Genomic DNA, 17,023 nt, shown 5'->3' with positions numbered 1-17,023 from the left:
AAGTGACCCAAAGAAGAGATATAAGGACTCCCTGAAACAATACCTTAGCCTTGGCCATATTGACTACCATCAGTGGTCCACCTTGGCCTCTAGTCGGGAGACTTGGAGACACACTATACATAATGCCATTGTCTCCTTTGAGAATACACACAAATTTAGTCTTGAGGAGAAAAGGCAATGTAGAAAGAATTGCGCCCCACCTATAACATCCAAGGAGGCCTTTTGTTGTGCTTTTTGCAACAAGATTTGCCTATCCCGCATTGGCCTTTTTAGCCATCAGCACGCTTGTAGTAAGTGTGGGTAAAACACTTCCCAAATCTTCATTTGCGAAGTCAAGCCATGATGATGGATGGGAGGAAGCTTTTTGTCTTATCTATTGCTTCTAAACCCCTTGCTGCCACTGACAAGCTGGACTTCATGAAAATTGTTCTGCTTAGGTAAAGAGATTGACTTGTGTGTAATTAATGACCTCAGACAGAAAGAGCAAATTGAGATATTGGACCAAAAGAATTATTGCTACCTAACCAGTTGTTAAATATGTAATTTTTAAATTTCATTCAGTTATTTTCTTACTGCTAGTATTAATCTAACAACTGTGATGCTGAAACAATTTTCCCTTGTCTTTGCTGTATGTATGTACTACAATCCCTTGCAGTCAGATGGCGCTGCATTAGACACTGGCATGGAGATCACATAAATTTGATTAACAAGGACTAGAGGTAGTTCAGTAGCTGTCTACAGTACACTAGTGATGCGTCTGTCCTCATCTTTTCTGCTCTTTTGAGAGCTACAACAGTGCCATTATTAGGGCTGACAAGAAAATAGGCAGGAATATAGTTGTTGGTGATTGTGGGGGAGAAAAGGCTGCTTTTCTCATTTTCAGGAGAGAGCATTTAGGCAGAAATACTAATTCTCTCCTGTCCCCAAAGGGGCTATCAAAGGCTGGACACGCAGACACAATGGCCACACGTTGCATCCTAGGCCTGCAGGAATATACATGGCTCCTGGCACAATGATCATTTCACAAGTTATTGTTAAAGATTCAGTGAGCTAGCTATGTTTTAAGAGGGGCCATAAAACACCACAATAGGTAGGCTTCCTGAGCCTGCTCAGCATTAGACCAGCTTAATGGTGGTGAGACTCCAGCTAATACCTGTGATAGCACTGACATCAAACAGCATACTGTGATGCACTGACGATGCAGAGAATCTTCTGTGTTGCTTCACATTTCTTTTATAATGTTTAGTAAGGAAGAGCAATCAGATATTCATCATCAACATGGTTTTACCAGGGGGAAGTCATGTTTGACCAACCTTACAGTCTTCTATGAGGAAGTAACTAGGTGGAGGGATGATGGTAGAGCGGTAGATGTGGTTTTTCTTGATTTCAGTAAGGCATTTGATACTGTCTCCCACATCTTTCTCGTAGAAAAGCTAAGAAAGTGTGGACTTGATGATCAGGTAGTGAGGTGGATCAAGAACTGGTTGAAAGGAAGAAGGCAGAGAGTTGTGGTCAATGGGGCAGAATCTAGCTGGAGGTCTGTGACTGGTGGAGTCCTTCAGGGGTCAGTGCTGGGACCAGTGCTGTTTAATATTTTCATCAATGACCTGGATGAGGGAACCAAGTGTACGCTCAGCAAGTTCACTGATGACACTAAATTGGGAGGAGTGGCTGACACACCAGTAGGCTGTGTTGTCATTCAGCGAGACCCGGACAGGCTGGAGAGTTGGGCAGGGAGAAACTTGATGAAATTCAACAAGGGCAAGTGTAGAGTCTTGCATCTGGGGAAGAACAACCCCATGTACCAGTACAGGTTGGGGGTTGCCCTGCTGGAAAGGAGTGAAGGGGAAAGGGATCTGGGGGTCTTGGTGGATAGGAGGATGACCATGAGCCAGCAATGTGTCCTTGTGGGTAAGAAGGCAAATGGCATCCCAGGGTGCATTAGAAAGGGTGTGGTTAGTAGGGCAAGAGAGGTTCTCCTCCCCCTCTACTCTGCCTTGGTGAGGCCGCATCTGGAATATTGCATCCAGTTCTGGGCCCCTCAGTTCAAGAAGGACAGGGAATTGCTTGAAAGAGTCCAGCGCAGAGCCACAAAGATGATGAAGGGAGTGGAACCTCCCTTATGAGGAGAGGCTGAGGGAGCTGGGTCTCTTTAGCTTGGAGTAGAGGAGACTGAGGGGTGACCTCATCAGTGTTTACAAATATGTAAAGGGTGGGTGTCAGGATGATGGAGTTAGGCTTTTTTCAGTGATATCCAGTGGTAGGACAAGGGGCAATGGGTGTAAACTGGAGCATAGGAGGTTCCACGTTAACATCAGGAAGAACTTCTTTACTGTAAGAGTGACAGAGCACTGGAACAGGTTGCCCAGGGGGGCTGTGGAGTCTCCTACGTTGGAGATATTCAAGGCCCGCCTGGACAAGTTCCTGTGTGATGTACTCTAGGTTTCCCTGCTCTTGCAGGAGGGTTGGACTAGATGATCTTTTGAGGTCCCTTCCAACCCTTGGGATTCTGTGATTCTGTGATCTGTTGTGGATTAGGGGCAAGTCAATCCCAAATTACTACAGGTGAGCTGTGAGCAGTCTGCAGCTATTTTGGGCCATTCTCTACACTGTGCGGTTGGAAATGTATATATGTATGTTCTCTTCCCTTTCCCCTTCCTTTTCCCCTTTTCCTCTCCCTTCCACCACAAACCTTACTTTGTGAGTTTATATGGATTTTCTTCCTGGTGTGTAATGGCATCAGATCCAAAATGGGGAACCTGAGTTTAAGGATTCCAGTGTTCAGGTAGTAGCATTCACAAACTGCCTACCAGAGAGAAATACCATCCTCAAAAACCCACAAACAAACTTGAACCCCCCCCCCCAAAAAAAAACTCCACCTCCCCTTGTTCATTTAAATCCCTTTGCAAATGACTACAGTGAAGTTTCTGGCACTTCAGCATGACTGACATGCAAGAGTCTGTTTACGTTCTGGCACAAACAGATCCTGATGAAGTTGTGCCTTTCGTGGTCACAGAAGGTCATCTTCTATGTCTTTACTTCTTTGCAAATGAAGTCTTGGGCAGTTCTCCTCCCACTTTCATGTCTACATGCAATTTCATAGTTTACTAAATACTTGGTGCCTTTCATTGTGCTTTTTTTGTTACTGCCAACCTGGGTTTTCCAAAAGGTGTCTTGATTTGCAAGTGTGAAAGGAAGGATTGGGGCTGGGGCAGAATGTGATCCATGATCTGTCTTTGTCACACAGAATATGTGCACAAAGAAAGGGATGAGGATTAGCAGACACAGCCTGTTGCTCCACTCCCATTCAACCCTCAGAGCCAGTGAATCTGCAGCCTGTACTGATCACTGATTTTAGCTCTACCAAGCCCATAATCCTTCAATACTTCTCAGCAGAAGCAGCGCTCAAAAAGCTTGTCTCTGTCTCACCCAGCAGAGAGCCACTTCAAACAGGAAAGCTGCACAATCTCCTTCCCTATGAAACAGGAGTTTTGTTTACTTCCAGAGACAGACAAATGGGACACAGAACTCCCACAAAGTAACTTAGGGTTGTTAATTAAAATTGATTGATGGCTTGTCTTCGTGAGCTAAGATTTTGGGAAGGGCTTTAACCATGCTTATTTCAAGCATGATGACCAAGGGTGAGTGGGATACGCAAATCTGGTTTGAAAAGGTTGCTTAGGCAACCAGGGAGTGTCCAACCAGGGCTATCATCTCCTGAGTAATCTCGAGCTACCCATTCACTGGTCCGCCAGCATGCAAGGTTGGATCTGCAGCTACCCATACACCTTGTCACCTACTGATTTGGCCCACACCTGTCCATACCAACAAGTGAGAGTAATAAAGCAAGGTGAAATATACCTTTACTGAAAGTTAAAACAGCATTTTACAGGTAAAGTCAAAGAATACAATGACATTCATTTGGTAAACACAGCCTCAATGTTACTTAAATTCCTAGAAAACTGTGATGTATGCCAGATCTCATTGCTTGAGTGTCCTTTCGGTGGCCACCTGATCTTAATAAATCAGACCACTGAATACCCAGCTATCTGATAGTGTTCCTCGGCTCTTGTCTTGAAAAAATCACTCAAATTTTGTGAAATGCTGAAAATCTCTGAAAGTATTTCTAACATTTTAGAAAATATTCCAAGACTCTTGTCAGCATGAAAGAACTGTGCGAATATAATTAATAAAACATGATTTAAAATAATTTTCTCTGAATTAGGAGAAGCTGATGGGAAAAGCCAATTCATACCTTTCATTTTTTTGAAATAAAAAGGAAAAGTAAATGAAAACACTCAATAATAAATACTCAATTTTCTGCAGGCACAGTGTTCATTTAACAGAAGCTCTGAAAGTATGAATTCTTTGCATTGTCTTCCAGCTGCCCCCAAACTATTCAGCAGTCATAAATCCATCCTTTATCCTTGTTTAGTTATTAAATATTTCTGTTGAATCTGTTTCAGAGACATTTGAACTTTTCAGATGGCACTTTAGTACTTTGTACTGAGTCCTATGTTAACTGCAAATATTTGTTAAGGGGTATACTTTAAGCTGTCAAATGGTGGAACTACAACTCTCTGAAAACCCCAAAATAATCTTTCTTAAAACTACTGAGCTTCTCCTATGCAACCCATGAACACTTCCTGGCATTTTGGGTGCTTCGTCTGTATCTGAATCTTGTTTAGGTACTGAAGTATATATAAGGAATATGCATTGTGCATTCTGTCTCTAGATCTTACAGACAAAAATATATAGCATGCAGAATATACCGTAATTGTATACAATATGAAATATAATTGAAAAACTATATGGAAAAAAGGCATGAGCTGGCAAAACTTAGACAATATGGAGGTAGGTTCCCTGGAGACCTGAAGGTAAAGAAACCATATGGCACATCACTGGTGTTACAGAGCATATGCATTGGAAAGGGGTCAAACATGGAATAAAAATGGCCAGGGAGGTGGCCAAGCATATTTGGGCAGGGCTGGGGAATTTCAGCAGAGCTTGGGGAGCCCAAATCTCCCTGGCAAACCTTGTGGCTTAGCCTAGGCGTTCATTTTGTTACTCTGTGAAACTATAATTTATTGGACTTTAGTAGGTCACCTAGATATTTAGACCAATTTGAACAACCTGTGTGGCATTTTCATGTTAAAATCTCAGTCTGTCTATAATGTTTTCCTTCATGCCATTATTTCTCACTGACAGGTAAGGGGAGGTTTTGACACTGTTAATATAACAGAGGGTGTTAATCTTATAATCGCCCTGTCAGCACTTTGTGTCAGAGTGTTAATGACCACCTTTCAGCCACTCAGGGTTGCTTGCCAATAAAAATAGTGCCGGCATCTATCCAACTAGCAGTTATGCAGCTAACATTACCTTTTCCCCAAAGAATTAATAGAAAATTTCACTAGCCATGTGGCTGCGAAGATGCTCCTCCATTCTTGTTCATTTCCTTTTCCTTCTCTGAACCCGCTGGCAGGAAAACCAACTTTGACACTGAGTATTTTTAAGATATTTTTCATGGTTTCTTTTTTTTAAATGTACAATTTTATTTTCTCAAGTTTTAAATAAACATAACACCTTGGACAGGATAAAAGTAGAATTTTTAACAGTAAGAAGCACAATTATTAGCCATAGCTCTTTGCTATATAAATGCAACCCAAAGACGAATGCTGTATTTCTGCAATTTCTCAGCTGTTGGGATGAGTCTGTATTTTTCTCTCTGCACAGGAAAGGGGCTTTTCCAGCTTCCTGGCAAAAGGAGTTGCACAATTCCAGATGACTTAGTTTATATGCCTAGAGGAATTTTATTACACAAATTACAAAGGGAGACAAAGAGAGGAAGAGGGAAAAGAGCAGACACTCAAAATAATAAACAAAGAATAATAAACATTCCTGCAGTTGTTCATAGGGATTCCAGATGCTGCTGCATCCCCTCCCCAAGGCCTGTGTGCCTCCTTCCAACTTCATAGCCCACGTTAGTCCCCTTCAAAAAACCCAGTCTCAAACCTGTTGAAACCTTGGGTGCTTTAATAATACAGATGTTTAAATTAAATACAACTGCAGGTTACCTTTCACTAAGGTGTGGGAGGGCAACCAGGAAAAGAAAAGCAACATCTGAGAGAGATGATGAAATGCCAGTTTGCTGCTCTTACTATCTTGTTGGATTTGTTTTTTTACTTAAATTCTTATAGGTTTCTTCTAATCAAATGATGTGGCTCATAGGCCAGGTCTGGTTCCAGCATCATGTGCTATCCATCTGGATTTTATATGCATCGAGTTTTCCCAACTGAAAAGAAACAGACGTACTACTGAACTAATTAGAACTCAGTCCCAAAAAAGTAACATTTTGTTCCTAGAGAAAGATATGTTTCTCATGTGGGATTTTAAAGCAGACCAAAAAAAGTAGCAAAGCTTAAACAATCACCAGTTTCCATGTCATAAAAAGCCAAAGATGCCATCAAAATTATATCCATATTAGAGTTTACTTAGCCTTCGATTGCTATATTTAATAGTAAGCATGAATACTGGAATTCCTATTATCTTGGATGCACAAAGATATTCATTATATCACTACATAAAGAATTCATTTTTTTCATGTACTTTCCATGATATTTGACTTGTAGCAGCAGAATGCATGTGACAGGTCAGACACCCAAACCAGATAAAGATACGCTTTTTTTGGTGCAGTCAGGCATTGATATAGAGAATACATATACTTTTTGCAGAGAAGATAACGGAATTGGGTTAGGGGGAGATTGGAATTAGATACTTAATAAAAGGGGTATAAGAATATCTATCACTGACTTAAAGAAAAATACAATCAGACAAGCATCGCCCAGTGGGATTATCACCTGATCCACATCACTGGAAGCTTCTGGCTGATAGTCCATTTCAATGTATTAACTATTACCTATTACCCACTATCATGTCTCAGTTCTGCAAAATTACTCACTGCTGATATTCTAAATATTTGTGTAAATAGAGTTAAATCACATTGGCCCTTTTCTAGGGATTATATACTTCAAAATACATGCACTACCATGGGTATATAGAATGTATTTAAAAGTGTTAGGGTACTGGAGGTCTATCACTAGTTAGATTAAAAGACTACTTTATCCCACACTGTTCCTCTTTTTATTTTACCTCTTGCCGGGGACTCATAAAAACACCTGCACTTGGCAGAAAGGAAGAAATTTACTATCTGCAACAAGAACATCTGGTCACCTGTTTAGATGTAAACATAGATCAACATCTGCATACATGCGTAGGTATATATGCATGAAATAATGTTTATAGAAATGGCAGGGTGGGTGGGAGGAAGAAGTGGAGAGAAGAGAAAGAATAGCCCTTCCACCTGCAAATCCCAGAGCACTATAAATTAGTCACTTTACAGAGGTCTGCCTGCCAGGCAGTTCTCACATCCCAGTCATTAGCTGTGCAGCGATTTCAGTTTCACGTGTCAGTAAGGCTGAGCAGGTCACTACAGTTCAAAACAAAGAGGTCCAAGACTCTTACCCAAACAGCTGTGGTTCATATTTGAATTTTAGCCTTGTGGATTGTAAAAAACTCAGACCCCATGTTTCCCCAGGGAAGTCTTGCATAAGCTTTGTTATCAATTAGTGAAGCACAGAGAAAGTAAAAGGTCCAGACTTCAGCTGACCTTGGAACACTGAGAGTAAATGGTCAAGCCTTTCAGATATTTGTGTATATTTAAGTGCTGTTAACAGTAATGGTACTAGCATGTGCTTATTGAAGGTCAGCTAAAACCCCAAAGTAAGCAACTTAGGAGAAGCCAAGAACAATCAAACTTTGTTACATTTTTAAATTTTGCCAAAACAATAGTTATTCCAGAATTATTTTGTAGGTTAAGCAAATCTGTCCATCTGCAGTGGAATGTGATCTTCCCAATAGAACTTAGTTATTTACTAGCTTTTCTTTCAATGGTTCAGTTCTGATAAGTGAAGCAAATCTCCAAGAACTCTTATGCAGAAAGGAAGCAGCTGCTTGTACAGATGAGACATTATGGTTAAGGAAACCTCCTGGGAACATTATGAGAGGCACAGTGCTTACAGATTGCAGAGATGTGAGAAGAAGGGAAAGCTGTTTAATTTTGTGATCTCTTCTGCCTGGTGGGAAAGTGGTTTCGAAGGGTGAGAAACTCACATGAATTCAATTTGGTATTTCTGAGGACCAAAGTTCTCTATTGACCACCTGGGTGATGCCAACATAAATGTGTCCCTTTGCACTATAAGGCATACAGATAATACTTCTAAGGAAGAGACAAGTTCACCTTTCTTGTCTTTAAACCCTTGGTTGCCCTTAATTTTCAGCTAGCAATTATTTTGGAGATAGACAATGACATTTTATCAGTAAAATGATAAAAGCAGTTTTCACAAACTACCATTGAATATAGCCATCAGCTGGTCATAGCTTTCAGCTACCACAAGCCTGCCTTTGACCAAATTGGCTAAATGGAGGGCTGAAACCTTCGATGTTAGCTGTGGGAATCAGCAACAAGATGGATTAACAGAAGATTAATAATGCATAGTCAATTCCCTCATGACTATACAAAAACTGTAGCCAGACTTTCATCAGCCCATCAATAATATTTTGAGCTATTCAATCTGCCCAGAGAGATTGTCAGCATCAGTCTAAAAAACACAGGGACTAGAGTGGGATTTGTGCACTTGACTGAATTACTGCTGTAAGACCTGTAAGATAGAGGCGGCTGTTTAATGAAGGACTTTGTAGGATGGCTGGGGAATAAGAAAGCTGTCTTTTGTTTCTTTGATAGGAAGAGGAAGATATTTAAGCCAATAAAAACCTATAGCAATATAAACCCAAAATAAAACTGTTTATTTGAGACTGCATGGCTGGTCACATACTTCCAAAACTGTATGAAAGCTGTCCCATTTATATATGACCTTAATACAAAAAACGGAACTCACCTTAAAACAGGAAACCAGGTATTGTGTGACCTCAGGAATCAGTGAAGCCAGTCAGGAAGATATGAGAAGGTTCAACAGGTATGTATGGTACCTCTGGGGAAAAAGAAAAAAAAGAACTCACTATAGTTATCATCAGAAAAGACACTACAGATTACTCTTGGTCACTTCATTTTGCCTGAATTTATGAAGTTACCGCTCTCAGACCATAGGTGGAAAAGCTGACTACAGCCAGGTCTTTATCTAGTAAGCTACAGGAAGCACACCAAAGAACAAGCACCAGCACAAAGCGTGCCCTGCACATTTTAGGCAAGAATTGGCTGGTTCTGCTTGTGATATAGCTTTCACCTATTTATTTAGTAGAAAACACCTTTAAAAATAAATGTCTTAGTTTGATTGAAAAACACATAGTGGAGATGATTTAAAACATAGCAGTATCCAGCATCAAAGATGCTGAAACACCTCAAAGCGGCTGCGGTTTGGTTGGCATATAGAAACACACATACATGCACAGTCCTTGGTGCTGTTCTTAAAGGCTTTTGAAATTGTTTTGTTTCTTTAAGGAGAGAATTTAGTCACCTGAAACTAATGACTTGGAGAAGGTGGAACTATTTCCAGCTTTGTCAAGGACTATAATCATGAAAAGGGCAGTCATTACGTATTCTTCCCACTCTCCTTCCTGTCATTCCTCGGTGTTACTAGTTTGGTTGTGCCTATGAGACAAATGTTAACAAGGCAATACTTGTAATTATTCAGCAATTTGGAAGAACTGCTATTATGTTTGCCTCCATAATGACTTTATTACATGTAATTGATCATTTAAGCCATGTTACAGTTTTTGGGCTTGCTGAATGCATGCACATGATGCTATTAATTTTAATATTAATAAATAGTTTTCCAAACAGCACATACATGTAGAAAAACAGAAGTTTCATTATTTTGCCTGTGTCAATGAGAACAGAACCTAACTCACCTGAATGTTTGTGAATTCTCATATGTAATTCACTCAATTACATGGTCATACAGCTTTTAAGAAATATTCATTCTTTTCTGGCTCTGGCACTCTCCATCTGTTATACCTCTAAAACTGGCTTTTGTTTGTTGAACAATCAATGTTTTGTTTTCATTACTTCTATACTATACACTATGTTATGAAAATTCTATAAACATGAGACTTCTAATTATTAAAATGCCACCTTTTATTATAACTAAATATTTATTTAATTTATACTAACAACTTTTTCCCACTTAATTTAAGATTCTCCATCACCTTTGAACAGCAGCTTCCTGGAGAGTTTAGGTAAACATAGATTAAGCTTCATTTTAGAAGAATGATGAACATTAAAGTATTGGCTCTTCAGAGCAATGGAGTCTCCCATTTTGAGGCTGCTCAATGTCTCAAACAATGCCATGAGCAATTTTGACCAAAACATCTACACCTGTTTTAAATAATAAAATAGTCACACACACAAAGTGCAATATCACAGAAGTTTCTAAAACACACTTTCAAAGATATTGATTCATGCTTTAGTTTTTAAATTCCTGAATTGTACCAATGACACCAGTGATTCAAAACTTTATCCAGTACAGAGATGCTGGTTAGTATGGAGAAAAGAGTGACACTGGAACAGCTGAATACTTCTACAGAGAAATTTGGTAAATAAGTTCCTGCCTTTTTTCCTTTTGTTATTTACAAACAAGATTAGTTTTCAAGTGCAGCCAAACTGGGATTACAAACCTGCTTTTAGTTTGTGTGACTAACAGAGGGGAAACTCTCTCTTACCAAAAGTTGAAAAACATTGGAAAAATAATGATGGCCTTATTATCCTAAAGACAGAAAAACTGGCCTGAGTAGTAATTTCAGACTGACCACCAGCATATGCACTGGTATTTTTCTTTACTATTTACCATATTTATATAAATATTCCCTAATGTTTTCTTGTAAGGCTTCAGTTGGTACTTCCTGCACACCATGAAATTTCATCTTCAGTGGGTGTACAACAGGATGCCAGCTGAGGCCTATGGTCTTGAATTACGGATTGCTTATTTCTTCTTATCTGAATGAAAGCCTGTTAGTGCACTTCCCAATCTAAGCCTCAGACCTTTGCTAAGCCTCAGACTTCTGCTGAATATTTTTATTGGAAGTAAAAATCCTTAATCAAAAGAGAATTTCTAAAAAGATGAAGCTGCTTTGGAAATTTTGGTCTTAGTGACACAGCAACTCATTACTTCTCTGCAGTTTTGAAGCTCACATAACAAACATAACACAATGAGGTCTGAACCAAAGCAAGTAGCCCAAAGTTAGTAGTGGTGTTTTCCTTCCTATGATTTCTGCCAGTCTCAGTGGGGCATGTTTATTGCAAAGTTTTACAAATTATATGTTAATATAAACCCAAGCTAAGTCCTTGTCTGGAATAAGTTCTTGTACTACTAGTATGAAGAATTCTACAAATACAGCTCAGACTAGCATATGACTTGAAATAGAGCCATTTCAAGGGTAATTTAGGTTGCTATGTCTTCAACACACAACTGAGAGATCTGTGATTGCTGAGCAGATTAGATTTCTAGCTATTCTTTAATGTGTCTAATTTTTCTGAAACAGCCTTTGGAAATACTGTTAAAACTGCCTTGAGGATTAAGTTTATTACCTTCACTTATTTCTGTTGGTCTTGACCTTAGGAGAAAGACATGCAGGGATAGCTTTGTCTCTAACCTTATTTCATTGATTACAATGAGCTTCATTTGCTACTCACTCTGTGTATGGACCTCTGTTCATCCTTGTGCAAAATGGCAGATTATTATTTTCTTAGTTTCTTCCAAGATGTGTAGGGTAAAGGATTATTTAGGGCCACCTCCATTTTTTTTACACTCCAAAATAAACAGTTTTTCAAGATCAAATTTGCATTTGTGTCAATAACCCTAAGTACCCTCAGAAATGAAAGCTCTTCACTTCCCTTTTTTTGTTTCTCCTGTATCAAACACTGTGAGGTAGGGTATGAGTGTTGACCAGCCCCAGGGGAGATTTAAGAGTCTTTCAGTTTTCCTGACAGGAGATGGATTAGGCCATTATGATTCAATTATTTAATAAGGTTTACGAATCACACGGTCTGAAAAGTGTCTCTAGTACCACAGAGAAGACCAGTCCTACACTCTCAATCCAGCCACAGAGAGTAGCACTTAAAGCCAGATGGTTAAGGGTAGAGAGGTCCCTGCAGATGATGCAGATCTATCATGAAGATCTTGTTTAAACATGTTATTTTGCCTTCTAAAGACTGTTCTCCTGTGTCAGATACTGCTATCATACAGACCTTCTAATGAACTAATCGAGTTTTAGAGTAAAAACAGTAGAGGTTTTTCATCTGGCTCCAGCAGTTCTTGACTGGTCGGTGATCTTCAAAAACTGTCTTAATCTCCTGCCATTAGGTAAGTTGATACCATTTTTTAAATCCGTGTTGTCATCAAATCCAGCCCTTGCCTATTGGTGGTTGTCAGAGAAAGTACTGTCAAAACCAGATTATTTCTTCTGGAAATATTCTGGTTTTGATGGAAATAGGGGTTGGAACTAGATGATGTTATTCCTCTACCAGAGTTGATCATAGAAAAGCCTCTTGATTAAAGCTTTTAAAGCATTTCAAAACATAGAGTTGGAAACAACTTCCACATTTATTGTGTCTTGGAAGTCTTCCTGCAGCATCTTCTCTGGCCTTTCAGTCACCGTAGCAAAAGCCATGAGCATGTGAATGCAAAACGTGATCTATCCCTGACAGTTTTCGTGCTCTGTCTCTTCACAGCTAAGACGTTTAAGAAATATAAAAGAAAAAAATACAAAGTTGCCGCACAAAGTAGTCAACATTTATTGAAAAGAAGAGGTTGTGGGGTTATGTCTAACAGAACACTGTAGCAGAATAAAGCATGCCATTTAGTTTAACTCTTTCTAGAGTTTTATTGCTTATCATAATTATTAACATCTTTAGTTAGAACACCATTTGAATATCATTAAAATAAATTCAAACTATCTTGGCCTATCCTTCAGGATTTCTTTTAGACATGCTTTTTTGTCTCTTAGCTCAATAATTAATCATTTTTATCAGAGTATGTTACATACATTAAACAGTTTAGCAATGTCCAATGTTCTGCTGAGCTGGAAATAAAATTGCACAGATTTATCATTATATTGCAAATGACTTGCAATAAATGCTTGTGAACTGTATCTTCAGTTAGAAAGACTTAGCAGTGCATTTTCAATAAACAATCTCTAAGTTCATGCTATGAGCCTTCTGGAACTGAAGTCAGTCTCAGCTGGAGCTTTGCCTTTGTGTAGGTACAACATCCCCTCTACAACATTTTTATGGCCATGAAGCAACAATTAGAAGAGACAGGGACTCAAACTGAAATGAAGTCTCACATTGTTTGAAAGTGATTTGCTCCCTGTCCCCCCTCAAATAATCTAAAATGGTGATTTAAATTAATCTATTTTGTCACTGAAACAGGCTAGAAGTAGTTGCTAGGGTACACATGACATCTAAACTGCTGAGAAAGAAATAACCAGCTGGGGACAATACTTTCTTAAATTGTTCTTCTAGATCCACTAAAGGATATCTGATTGCATGCTTGCCAAAGGTCTTGCAGCACTGGCTAATTACTTCTTTCAAAGCCAAAAACTTAGGTTGGCTTTTTAGTTGTTTTTTTTTTTTTATTTTTTTTTTCATATTGCTTTTCTAGAAGTCCTAATTAATCTTAAATTGATTTCATCCTTCACACAGCCATATAACTAAATTACTTCCTCACGCAGAGTTTGCCAGGTGGTCTTCCAAAACACATTAAGGCTCTTGAAATTATAGATAAAGCTACTCAGCAAACACTACATTTCAGTTGTATTACAAATATGGTCCAAAAGATCAACTCTGGTATAGAACACAACACAGTTGCAAATAATAAACTGCATCTTCATAGAACATGTTTTGAAGATAACAGCGAATGAACAAAACAAAATGTTGACAAAAGACAATATTCTTCCACCTGTTTACATGGGAAAAGTCATTGAAGGAAAGAACTTTTGCCTCTTCCTCTATAAAATAACACCAGGAAACCTATGTGGCAGGATCTTTGTGATCTTTTTCAATTTGTTTCCTCCAAAAATATTTCCTCCCATAGGGGGTATGTGGGAGAAAGGTCAAGTTGGAATTACTCCCGCAAACATCCTCTGAGCAGGAGTGCTGCTTGCTTTTAGAGGCTGGGTTTCTTGTTTGAGTTTTTAAGTTCAATGCATAAGTGAGATGACCAAGCAGATTTAACGACCAGTCTGTGTGCCCTGCGGGAAACACAGATCTGCATGGCCTTCCCAGTGGCTTCCAGTCTTTGTCATTCAGGCTGAAAAGTCACTGTTTTCTGACTATTGTCTCAAAAATGTTAATTAAGTGAAAATTTTCTGCCAGTCTGAACCTTGAACCAAAGAGTCCAATAGTTAGGTCTAGAAGAAAATGCATATTCCTAGCATTTGGGTTTCCTGCTGTAAATACTGCAAATTCTTCCAGGGCAACATTCCACAGACATTCATAGTCTGCTGTAAACAGGGTGCCCGTTCAGCCACACTTTCACACAAATATTAATCTATTTACTCTGTCATGAAATAGCAGGAAAGTGCTACCTCTCTGTGTGATATGGATTTGGTTGAGTGGCAATTTCCCACTTTGCCAGGAGGCTATAGCTCAACATACTGCAGAGACAGACAAAATAATCTGAACTCTCTGCCATTTTGCACATGTGGATTTCTCTATGCTTTCCTTAAGAAGCACAGAGACTAGAGGATTTTGCTGGTTTTACCTTTTTCCTTTTATTCATCTTATTAAAGTTTTTATCATAAGACAATAGCATCTTCCATGATTTATCAGAATTCCACAGAAGAAGCTCTGAAAAGGCAGAAGTATTTACTATTACTTTGTCCTCTATTCTGAGATAAGTTTTTGTTCTCATGTATGTGAAGAAATATGATATTCATAGGTTTCTAGCTGGATATTCTGTCTCCATATATATATGTGACTGTGTTTGAACACTGGTTGCACTGATTTACTTGACACAGCTGCCTGTTGGTAATTCTGGGTGTTTATAACTATCACATGCCAGCATCTCTCACCGAAGCACTTCTTAGCATAATAAAGGTAAGTGTTCATTATACCAGCAATCTGAAAAGCAGTCCCTTCTGTGCCAAGGGATAACTATCTCTCAAGCTCTCCTCCCTATCCCTCAAAATACACAATATATACTAAGTAGAAATAAATCAGCCAAGAGAACCTGGAAGCCTGAGAAATAGGTTTTCAAGCTAAAGCAGAAGGGACTTTTGAAAACAGGTCCCTAGTCAGGTGAATGCTTTAAATATTGGGATGGGATTTCCTTTGGCCAGTTTGGAGATGTCTAATTCAAAGACCAGATTTGCAATAGAGAAACTTAAGTAGAGTTAAATGCCTTACTCTAAGGGATACAGCTGAGATTTTGCTGTTTTTCTCCAGAAGAGTTCAGCCCGCTGGTCTCCAGTGACATTACTCTGAGCTGACTTAGCTCTTCCCCTCCGCTCGTTAGGGAAGAGATGTTACTAAGCGTGGAGCAAAAATTCGTGTGAGCTGGCAGGATGCCCTAAAGTTAGGTGTTGCACTAGCCAGCACTGTTTTCCTTGCAGATTTAGCCCTGTACTTCTTCCATGCAAAGCTGATCCTTTCAAATATTAACTGGTTAAATAGTGGTTAATTAAGAATTAGCTTTCACTTGCCATTCTTTTTTTTCAAGATATGAAGATGCAGGTAAAAACAACAATTACACTGCAATCACAGATAAGAATAGCCAAGATGATTATCGTTGCCAAGCTGATTATCATTTTCCACAATCCAACAGAATGCTAACATTTTCTGCGTAACTATTATCTATGCAAAGAATACTGTTGTTATTCTGATATTCTTGTGTACAATGTATCATTTTAATTTAAAAATAACAATAAAATCTTGAAAATGGCTTCAATAAAGTCTAGTTTATGAATATGTTTTAGATATGCAAATGTTCTATGCATGACTTCATAATTTCCAGCTGAAAGCAACACTGTTATCGTGCAAGGATTAAACTCATGAAATCAGTGCCATGCTTCTGTGTCTCCAACTAACTTGAAAATTTTTTTTTGCATTAGCATCATATGTGTGGCTCTATTTGCCTTTCACATGATGTATTTGAAAGTTATTTTGACTTGTGAATAGCTTGAATTTTTCTAGAAATTGAGTTTATTTTAAAATTCCTAGACACTGACAACATAATCAGGTTATCCACTATAATCTTAGCCACCTAAGTGAAAAAAAGTTGTTTACCAACATTAGAAAGTTGGGGCTGTTCAGCCTGGAGAAGAGAAGGCTGTGTGGAGATCTCATAGCAGCCTTCCAGTATCTGAAGGGGGCCTGCAGGGATGCTGGAGAGAGACTCTTCATTAGGGACTGTAGTGATAGGACAAGGGGTAATGGGTTGAAACTTAAACAGCAGAGGTTTAGACTGGATATAAGGAAGAAATTTTTTACTGTGAGGGTGGTGATGTACTGGAATGGGTTGCCCAAGGGGGTAGTGAATGCTCCATCCCTGGCAGTGTTCAAGACCAGGTTGGATGAAGGCTTGGGTGATATGGTTTAGTGTGAGTTGTCCCTGCCCATGGCACGGGGGTTGGAACTAGATGATCTTGAGGTCCTTTCCAACCCAACTATTCTATGATTCTATGATTCTTTGGAGCTTATATTTCTCTTAATAGAGGAGCTTTTGAGACTGTAAAGTCATATGGAAGGGTCCCTTGAAACAAACAATAACAGCCTCAGCGCAGAAATGTTACCTTTTTCACATCTGTAACGTCTCTTCATGTAAGAAAATATATCACAGGTTGATACTCTGGTAAGTATTCTGATATCAGAATTAGGTTTTGGAAGCCAACTACCTTCTAGAAATATTTTTTTTTAATTTTTGTCTGACCAGTATTTACATGTCTTCCAATAAAAGGAGGAAATGTTTTGTTGTGTCTGATGATAGCTGAGGTCTCAAATTCTTAGTTTCCA

This window comes from Melopsittacus undulatus, chromosome 5 (genome assembly GCF_012275295.1).
Source record: "Melopsittacus undulatus isolate bMelUnd1 chromosome 5, bMelUnd1.mat.Z, whole genome shotgun sequence".
NCBI lineage: Eukaryota > Metazoa > Chordata > Aves > Psittaciformes > Psittaculidae > Melopsittacus > Melopsittacus undulatus.
This window is presented reverse-complemented; position numbering follows the sequence as displayed.